Genomic DNA, 10,342 nt, shown 5'->3' with positions numbered 1-10,342 from the left:
CAAAACCATAGGAGGGTCCACCCAACCTAACATAGCTTCCAAAACCAAAATTTACCTACACCCCTCAAACCCCCTATGAACCCCCCTGCTATGCAATCGACACAACGAAAGGGGGGATCCTCTGCCCCCTCTAACCCCTTGGTTAACTACGTGCGGTAGTCGTGGAAAGAATATAACACAACCCAACAAAAAGGACAAAGAAAAGAATTGAATTGCAACATAAGCATGGAAAATTTTAGGGGCTAATATTCGCAGGTGGGCTAATTTTCCATCTTTTTTCCAAAAACAACATTCTCCAATTTCCATTTTTTATAAAATTGATTTGCCAAAATTTTACATTATAAAATTATTTTACCTTAAAAATCACCAACATTATATAGAGAGTATATATAAAATCATTGTAAATTTGAATCATTTTATAGATACATCAATAAACATTTTACAGTTTGCATAATAGGGAATAGTGAGATTCACCAATGTTTTTAAACTTCAAGATACTTTTCCTTCTTTAAAATTTTCCCTGAACAACAGATAAACAAGTCAAATTAAAATTTGATGAATGCACTCAAATAAACTATTGCAATACATAGTATTACATGGGCTTTGTATTCTTATCATTTTGCATGTGAAGGCCGACCTCTCTTCCAAACACCAAGACCACTCACCAACAAGGGGAACATAATCCAAACATAAATACAATAAGACATAACTATTGGAAAATGTCAATTTTAACTCTATTCAAAGTTCTCATAATCTCATGTAGAAATTCCAAGAAAATTGTCTGAAATGATAAAATCTATTTCAAAGGACAAGGATTTTTAAAACCAACCAAACCAGAACCAAAACTAGCCAATTCAGCCAGTTTGACCCTAAAAGAGGATGGTCTGGCCCTTTAATTGGTTTAGTGATTGGTTCCATATCAAACTGGTTGGTTTAGTACATAACTAATCTGACAAGCCAATTCAACATATATAATCAATATTTTATGTATTTTATAGTAAACTAGTTCCTAAATTGATTATGAGTGCAATTCCAACTTTTCAAGCATGGAAAACCATGGAACCATTTGAACACCATAATAAAAAGAATTTAATTGTCCGTGTTGAACTGACCCAGATTTAAATAGGAACGCAACAAATTATAGTTATGACCATAAATATAGAGATGCAACAGAAATAATACTTCATTCCATTGATGTAAAATACTAAAATATGCATATAAACAGAAATGGAAATAAACTAGGTTAGGCAATGGTAGCTTATCTCTGAGAAGAGATGTGGCAGCTACATGCCTGTAAATTGTCTTACAATGAGGCTCGAAGGCCTATTTATTGTTGAGAAATAATTGAAAACCCTAAAAATCCAAAAAATATGAGCCTCGTTTTGGGTAAATTAGTACATCAACTTCTCAAGGTCATAACTTTGGCATACAATCTTCGTTTGACACATGCAATACCTCGTTAGAAATATCTATCTGAGGACTACAAATTTTGAGTGAGAAATATTAGTGCATGGACCCATGTTGCTCCTAGTTTTCCCAAAAATCGTTGTTTAGGGCCTCAAAATAGCTTTGGAAGTTCAGGACCCGAAAAACTACCAAAATTAGTAAATTGTGCTACAAATAAGGAAACTAAAAAACTGAAAGAAACAATGGGGGAGGTCCAAGTGGAATAGGTGGGTGGCCACCAATATCCACCTGGATAATGAACTAACTGGAAATAATATGAAATGAATACCATGGCGCTTCCCCCTTATCTCCATTTGCCTCAAAACATGACCCCCGTTTTGTTCTGGAACAAAATCACTAAGACGAATTGTACACATTTCCTTTTTCTGACCAAAAAAATTGGATATCAAAGCTGCTTTCCATATTTTTCTATCCCTCTGTGATGCAACCAATTCGCGTGGATGTAAAATTGTTCACCTCCTGCAATTATAAGAGACGTGGTGTTAACATTATGAATATGGCTCAACTACAAACAACACCTTCTTCTTCCTTGTAAGCTTGACTCTCTTTGCAAAGAGAAATTGAAAGCTGAAAGATAATTTTGAATGCTAAGTGTAAATCTCAAATGGAGATGGAAATGGTGTAGAGACACTAGGCTAGGTTAGGTGATTTAGGATTTTTTAGCCTTTTTTTCTCACTTTTTGTGTTTAGAAAAAAGCATGCAGGTTGTCCATATGTACCCCTTTTTGGGAGGGGGCACCCATAAACCCAACTTTTTAGGAAGTGTTCCTGCACACCAATAAAACATTTCACTATGCATTTCATGTATTTTTTGTAAAAGGGAGGACACAACTTAATGTCTTTCTAGGTGGTCCCGAGGCTTATTGTCCTAAGGATGCAAGGAGCATGTCCCTAACCTTGGTAGTATGTCCCTGTGTAACACTGGATATTTCCACATAAAGCTAATAGTAGAGACTTGGGGAGTTGGACTTTGTGTCATAACTATTTGCATTTGTCCCTAATTGTACAAATTTGTTGAAGGACAGTACCTTTCTAAGTAATTGGGAGGTTATAAATTGTTGAACTCAGCTTGAAACCATGACCAAAAAGTCTTGTCAAATGGGAATTTTTGCTTTGGTTTAACCACTCGACCCATTGTTTAATAAATTAAGATAAGTTTGGTATTGAATATAGCAATTTAAACTCCACTATTTCAGTGTTTTTTTTAAGCCTAAGTTATTTGAAATTTGATAGAGTTCTGCATTTTCTTTAAGAAATGAATCAAATACTATCACAACTAAAAAAGAGTACATCACGGCACAAACACAACCACAATAATCTAATGACAATAATACAAGGAAATTACTGTGTACTTATTAAGCCAAAAATTCTAGAATATGAGTCTACCCCGCGAAGAAGGGATTCAAAATCTTTATGGTAAAAACTAAATTTTGATTTAATAAGGATGGTCTTTTTTTGTGTTTAATAAGCCTTCTCATGAACTAAGAGGGGATGGTTTCTAATAAAAAATAGCCTTACACTGATATTTCCATAGAAACCTAATAGGGGAGAGCAGAATTGTGTTTTGTAACTATTTGCAACTATCCCTAATCATCTAAGTATCTTGTGGGAAAGTGTCCTCTTTAAGAAATGAATCAAATACTATTGCAACTAACAAAGAGTACATCATGGAGCAAATAGAGCCACAATAATCTAATGACAAGAATACAAGGAAATTATTGAGTATTTATTAAGCGAAAAATGCTAGAATACGAGTCTACCCCACGAGGAAGGGATTCAAAATCTTTACCGTAAAAACTAAATCTGGATTTAACAAGGAATTTTCATGTTTAAAAAGCCTTCTCATGAACTAAGTGGCGATCATTTCTCATGAAAAGTAGCATTACGTTGATGTTTCCACATAAAATTAATAAGGTAGAGAGGAATTTTGTTTTGTAACTATTTGCAGCTGTCCCTAATTGTCTACGTGTCTTGAGGGAGAGTGTCATATGTGATATTGTGGTGGTGAAAAATTGTTAACCTCAACTTGAAATCATGATTAAAAATCTGTTTACAGATTGCAATCTGCACTTTGGTTCACTCACCCGATGCACTACTCAATAAATTAACATAAGTTTGATATTGAATATAATAATGTCAACTCTGTAATTTCAATGCTTCTTTTTAGCTTAATTCAAGTAAATTTTGATAGAATCCAGTGTTTTATGGATCAAAGGGAGCCACAACCATCTAATGATAATAATATAAGGAAATTACTAATACTGTCCTAATTAACACCGAAGTGCTAGTATAAGAGTTTGTGCCCTAATAGAAAGGGATTCAAAATCTTTATGGAAAGATTTTTCTCTTAACAAGTGGAGTCAGCCCTTGTTTGGAAAGCCTTAATTCCCCTGAGGTTAAGAGGGGATGGTTCCTCAAGAAAAGTAGCCTTACATTGATATCAGAGGATGCAAGTTGCTCCATTTCATTTGTAAGTTTAAGAACTATGTAAAGGTACATCAAAAGTGTACTAAGGCCCTCCTTCATTAAACAATCTGAATACTTTTTTCGATAAGTTTGAGATACCCAGAGTTATATAAACAACACAATATTCCATATAAAAAATAAATTGTGTTAGAAAAAGTAGCTGTTGTAGCCTATTTGATACTTGTGCTAATACCTAAATGCAAAATTTACAAGTTCTTTTAGAATTGTCACCTCCTTTGATAACATTTCTCGCAACAATTAATAATATGAGGAATCTCCTCAATTTCTAGAGCTTGAGTGGAAAAGTAAGCATGTTCTTTGCTATTGGGTAAGAGAGTCTGTCATGATAAGTTTGTATCAGTTGATGAAACAGGGGCCTGACCATTGGGTTGATAATCTACAATTCATACACCCACTCAGCCTTCTCAATCCAAAATAATTGACACCAAATTTTTTAAAAATGACACTATCACATCTAGGGAAATAAAATTGGGAGAGCTTGACGCTCATTATGTTATATCTATAAACCAATTCCTAGCTCAACGATCAAAATTTGCAATCAATTAGATTACCAATTACATAGCCACCATTTACCATTTGAGTATGAATAGTTGAAATCTTCCTAAGGTGATAAAGTTATTTACCACATCTACAAGAGTAAAATAATATACAAATTTTAAATTTTGATGAAATAAATTTTTAATTAGAAAAATATTAGGGATATGTTGGTGTAACACAGGATAATCAATAGATGTTAGCTTTACATGTGGCTTAGAATCAATTGTCCTTCACCTTATTGCACTTCAACAATGACATAACTTCTTTGTACTTTGTAGCAGTTTGATAAGGGGTAGCAGTGTTAACATTAAGGCACATGTATGCTTTTGCATGATTTAACATGCATGTGCCATATTTACCAATTTATTTTTTGAGGTGTTTTTCAGTTGAGAAAAGTACACTCTTTCTGCATTTTAGAAGTGTTTTTTCATTTTTATTTTAAGTGAAAATTTATTTTTAACAAAAGCCTAGAGGCAATTCCAGATTTAGCCTACATTCTTCCTTATAGGAACATTGGGCACATTATTCTAGGAAAGGATTGAAGTAGGGTTTCATCTATAATTTAGGTGCACCACTGGGATAGGTTACTTTTGTAAACCTTAGCCTTTTCTTTTTCTATAACGAAAAGGAAAGGTAGGAGTGTGAGAGAATTCAGTTTTGAATTCTTGCTTTATGATACATCTTTTGAATGGTAGAGATTGATGTGTTATTAAGTGAGGTGTATATGCTTGTCATATTTTCCAATTTACTATTTTTATGCAAATTTAAGTAAATGCAGTTTGTGTTTTGAGTTTTTCGAAAGCATTTAATGTCTACACTTGTGAATACACAATTTTAGTTTAGGGAAAGCTAGTGTACTATTTTCAATTCCAATTTTTGAGTGCTGCATATTCTACTGTTTGTTCGTAAATTCCCAAACCCTTCTAGCAAAGCTTCTAGTTCCTCTTGGACTGTCCATTAAAGCCATAGGGTCATCCTTCTTGCAACCTTATTATAATACTCTCCATCCCTTTGCATTATGCATGGTTTCTAAATTCTAGAACCCCACTGCTTTCCAAGGTATGCATAGGACACATGATCTTAAGGCCTCTAGTCACTAAGCTAGACTACGAAACTAGAATGCAAGATGACATACATTGGCCTCTGTTGACAACGTGCAAATGAATACATAGTTTAACCTGAAAAAATATTATGTATTAAAGCAGCATAATACATTACAATGAAAGTTACATACCACAACACAATTGTTTTCAAAGGATGCAAGTTGCTCCATTTCATCTGTAAGTCCAAGAACTCTATAATGGTATATCAAAAGTGTATCAACACCCTCCTTCATTAGATGATCCAAATCCTTGTTTCGGGAAGCCTAAGATACTTGGAGTTGTATAAACAACACAATATTGCATATAAAAAAGAAATTGTGTCAAAAAATGCTTAGCTTTGGGGGAAAGGAATTTTTTTATCGAGATCTCCCTTAGATAAAATTTGTTGTCACAGCCTATTTGATACTTGTGTGAATACCTAAATTCTAAATTTACAATTTCATTTAGAACTGTCACTTGCTTTGATAGGATTTCTGGCAACAATTAATAATATGAGGAATCTCCTCAATTTCGAGAGCTCGAGGAGTGGAAAAGTTGGCATGATCTTTTACATTGGGTAAGAGAGTCTATTGTGATAATTTTGTATCAGTTGATGAAATAAGGACCTAGCCATCGGGTTGATAATCTGCAATTCATACACCCACTCAGCCTTCTCAATCCAAAATAACTGACACCAAATTTTTTAAAAAGCACACTACATCCTGGAAAATAAACTCGGGAGAGCTTGATGCTCATTATGTTATATCTATAAGCCAATTCCTAGCTCAACAACCAACCTTTGAAATAAATTAGGTTATCAATTTCATAACCACCATTTCGCTTTTGAGTATAATAGTTGAAATCTTCTTGAGGTGATAAAGTAATTTACTACAGCTACGAGAGTAATAATAATATACAAATTTTAAATTTTGATGAAATAAAGTTTTAATTAGAAAAACATCAAATATATGTTGGCATAACGTAGGATAATCAATAGATGTTAGCTTTACCTATGGCTCGGAATCAATTGTCCTTCACGTTGGTGCACTTCAACAAACACAAAACTGCCTTGTACTCTGTAGTAGTGTCGATAAGGGGTAGCAGTGTTGTCGTTAAGGCACATGTATGCTTCTACATGCATGTTCCATATTTAGCAATTTATTTTTTGAGGTGTTTTTCAATTGAGAAAAGTACACACTTTCTGCATTTTAGAAGTGTTTTTTCATTTTAAGTTTAATCCCAAATTTATTTTTAACAAAAGTATATTGCCTAGAGGCGATTCTAGATTTAGCCTATGCTCTTCCTTATGGGAAACTTGGGCACATTATTCTAGGAAAGGATTGAATTAGGGTTTCATCTCTAATTTAGGTGTACCATTGGAATTGGTTACTTTTGTAAACCTTAGCCTTTTCTTTATCTATAATGAAAAGGAAAGGTAGGAGTGTGGGACAATTTAGTTTTGAATTTTCTTTTTGATACATATTTTGAATGATAGAGATTGATGTGTGATTAAGTGAGGTGTATGTGCTTGTCATATTTTCCAATTTACTATTTTTATGCAAATTTAAGTAAATGCAGTTTGTTGTTTTGAGTTTCTGAAAAGAATTTAGTGTCTAGACTTGTGAATATAGAATTCTAGTTTAGAGAAAGCTGGTGTACTATTTTCAATTCCAGTTTTTGAGTGTTGCGGATTCTACTGTTTTTTCATAAATTCCTAAGTCCTTCTAGCAAAGCTTCTAGTTCCTCCTGCGCTGTCCATTCAAAGCATAGGGTCATCCTTCTTGCAGCCTTCTTATAATACTCTCCATGCGTTTGCAACATGCATGGGTTATAAATTATATAACCCCATTGCTTTCGAAGGTATGCACGTGACACGTGATCTTAAGGCCTCTAGTCACTAAGATGGACTACGAAACTAGAAATCAAGATGACATACATTGGCCTCAGTTGATACGTGAAAATCAATACACAGTTTAACTTGAAAAAATATTATGTATTAAAGAATCATAATACATTACAATGAAAGTTACATACTACAACACAATTATTTTTAGAGGATGCAAGTTACTCAATTTCATCTATAAGGCCAAGAACTCTGTAAATGTACATCAAAAGTGTATCAGCACCCTCCTTCATTAAACAATCCAAATCCTTGTGTCGAGAAGCCTGAGATACCTAGAGTTGTATAAACAACACAATATTTCATATAAAAAGAAATTGTGTAAGAAAAATGCTTAGCTCTGTATTAGGTCCCTATACTGCTAGTGTAACCCATTATTGTTATTAGTACAACCCCCTTATTATATTGTTGTGCCCATGTAGTCCCCATATTATTATTATTGTGCCCCATAGAAGCTCACTATTGTTATTATTGTGCCCTTACATTATTATTGTTATGTCGGCTCTAATTATATTATGACACCTTAGACTCCTATATATAGAAAGGAGGTCTTGTCATTTGTATCATCCAAGAGTTCATTTGTGTAATGTAAAGGAGGTTTCCCCCTTGAAGAGGTTTATTTTGAAGGCATTGATCTCTCTTTTCTATCTTTTTGTGAGCTGGTTTCATAACATTTGGTATCAGAGCTTTGGATTCTAGGGTTTCACTGCTCCAAACAGGTCATCATGGAATTTGCACTATAACTTGTTTGCAATGACGTTTCAGAAGCTAAAACAAAGACCCATTTGAGACTGAATCATGTTGAACCTTGGGTCTGAATTTTAGATCTTGCCTCGCTATATATTCGGAGATCTAATCTGAGGAAGTTAGGCTTTTTGCAATATCCAAAATTCTATATCAAATAGGTCATCATGGAATTTTCACTATAATTATTTTTCTACGACGTTTCAGACTCAGAAAATAAAACCCATTTGAGACATAAACTTGGTCAAGCGCAAACCCGAATTTCAGATCTTGTTTCACTATATTTTCGGATATACATTCCAAGAAATTTAGGTTTTTTGCAATATCCTGAATTACATCCCAAATAGGTGACCTTGGGAGAATCGTCATAAATTTCCTTCTGAGAATCAGATTGAAGTTTCATAAGAAGTTACAGAAAGAGGATGGATTGTAGATTTGTGTGTATCAGTTTCAGATCCGAATGTCGAAACAGTGACACGTGGAACTTTGTACAAGTTCGCTCGTTTGAAAAGGTATATAATCAGGTCATCTTGGGAGATTGTGCATAAATCTTTCTTGAAGAATCCAATTTTGATCAGACTGGTGGTATTCGAAAGAGGACATGGAGGGATTCCATAGGTCATAATTTAAGAACCGAGACATTTGAAGTTATAGAATTACAATCATTTCAAGATCGAACTCCTAAAATCAAGAAAAGGCAATATGAGGAAGTTTGATGGCAAGGATCCGTAAAGTGGATACTATAGATGGAGAAATATTTTTATCTACATAAGGTGAAATTATTACAAAAGGTACGTATTGCATCTTTATATTTAGAACCGAATCAATTTTTATGGTATGAAGTGATTTTTTCTCGCAAACCACTTGTCACGTGGTCAATTTTCACAGAGGAAATGATAGCACATTATGAGGATACAACGAGAAAAACCTTCTTTAGCCAATTGATAAATCTCAAACAAAAGGGTTCAATGGTAGAGCACATTGAGGACTTTCAAAAATATAATATAAGGGTAAATGATGTTCCAGAGTAGCAAAGGGTTGATGTCTTCATAGGGAATTTAAAGGATAACATTCAATATGAGGTTCGTCTTTGGGAACCTAATTCATTGAAGAAGGCATTCAGGTTGGCAAGGAAAAATGAAAGTGAAATTATGAAACAAGGAATCCCATCACTCATGACTATACTTATGGAATTGTTTTTTCTCCTAGCCTTCCACAACCTACAAGGTTTACATGACAACAGTTGGAATAAAAAAGAGAAAAAGAGATTTGTTACAATTGTGATAGCAAATACACTAAAGGTCATAAGTGTGATGAGAAGAAAGTATTTTACATAGATTGTGAAGAGGAGGAAGAAAAGGATCAAGAAACATCAAAAGAAGAGGATATGCACCAGGAACCAACCATAGAGAAAGAAGAAATGAATCTGATCATATCTTGTAAAGCCTTGGCAAGAATTACCACTCCTCAAACTCTCAATATAGAAGGACATATCAAGAAGAAAATGGTTGAAGAAGTGAAAGATCACATCGAGCAAGAAGAAATCAATCCGACCATATCTTGTAATGCATTGGCCAAACTTACCACTCATTAAACTATCAAGATAGAAGGAAATATCAAGAAGAAAATTGTTCGTGAAAGATCACATCGAGCATCAAGAAATGAATCCGAGCATATCTTGTAATGCATTGGAAGAAATTACCATTCCTCAAACTCTCAAGATATAAGGACATATCAAGAAAAGGAAAATTCAAGCAGTGAAAGATCACATCGAGCATGAAAAACAAGTTCTCCAACTTTTAAAGGATAACACCACTTTTGTGCAGAATCAAATGAAACAACAGGTAGATCAACATCCCAATGAAAGAAGTTTTGATGTATGTGAATGGGTATTTTTATGGCTACATCTCAAGCAAGCTATTTATGAGAAGGAAATGTTGGCAATACTACATGCACTTAAGAAGTGGCGACCTTATTAAATGAGAAGACACTTCAAGGTAAAAATGGATCATGATAGTCTTAAATACTTTTTAGAACAAAGATTATCTTTAGAAGAACAGAAAAAATGGGTCACAAATATGTTGGGTTATGACTTTGAAATCATCTACAAAAAATGGAAGAAAAT

Source organism: Pinus tabuliformis, chromosome 8 (genome assembly GCF_031772625.1).
Source record: "Pinus tabuliformis cultivar Carrire ecotype Pingquan chromosome 8, CPIR1, whole genome shotgun sequence".
Classification (NCBI taxonomy): domain Eukaryota; kingdom Viridiplantae; phylum Streptophyta; class Pinopsida; order Pinales; family Pinaceae; genus Pinus; species Pinus tabuliformis.
This window is presented reverse-complemented; position numbering follows the sequence as displayed.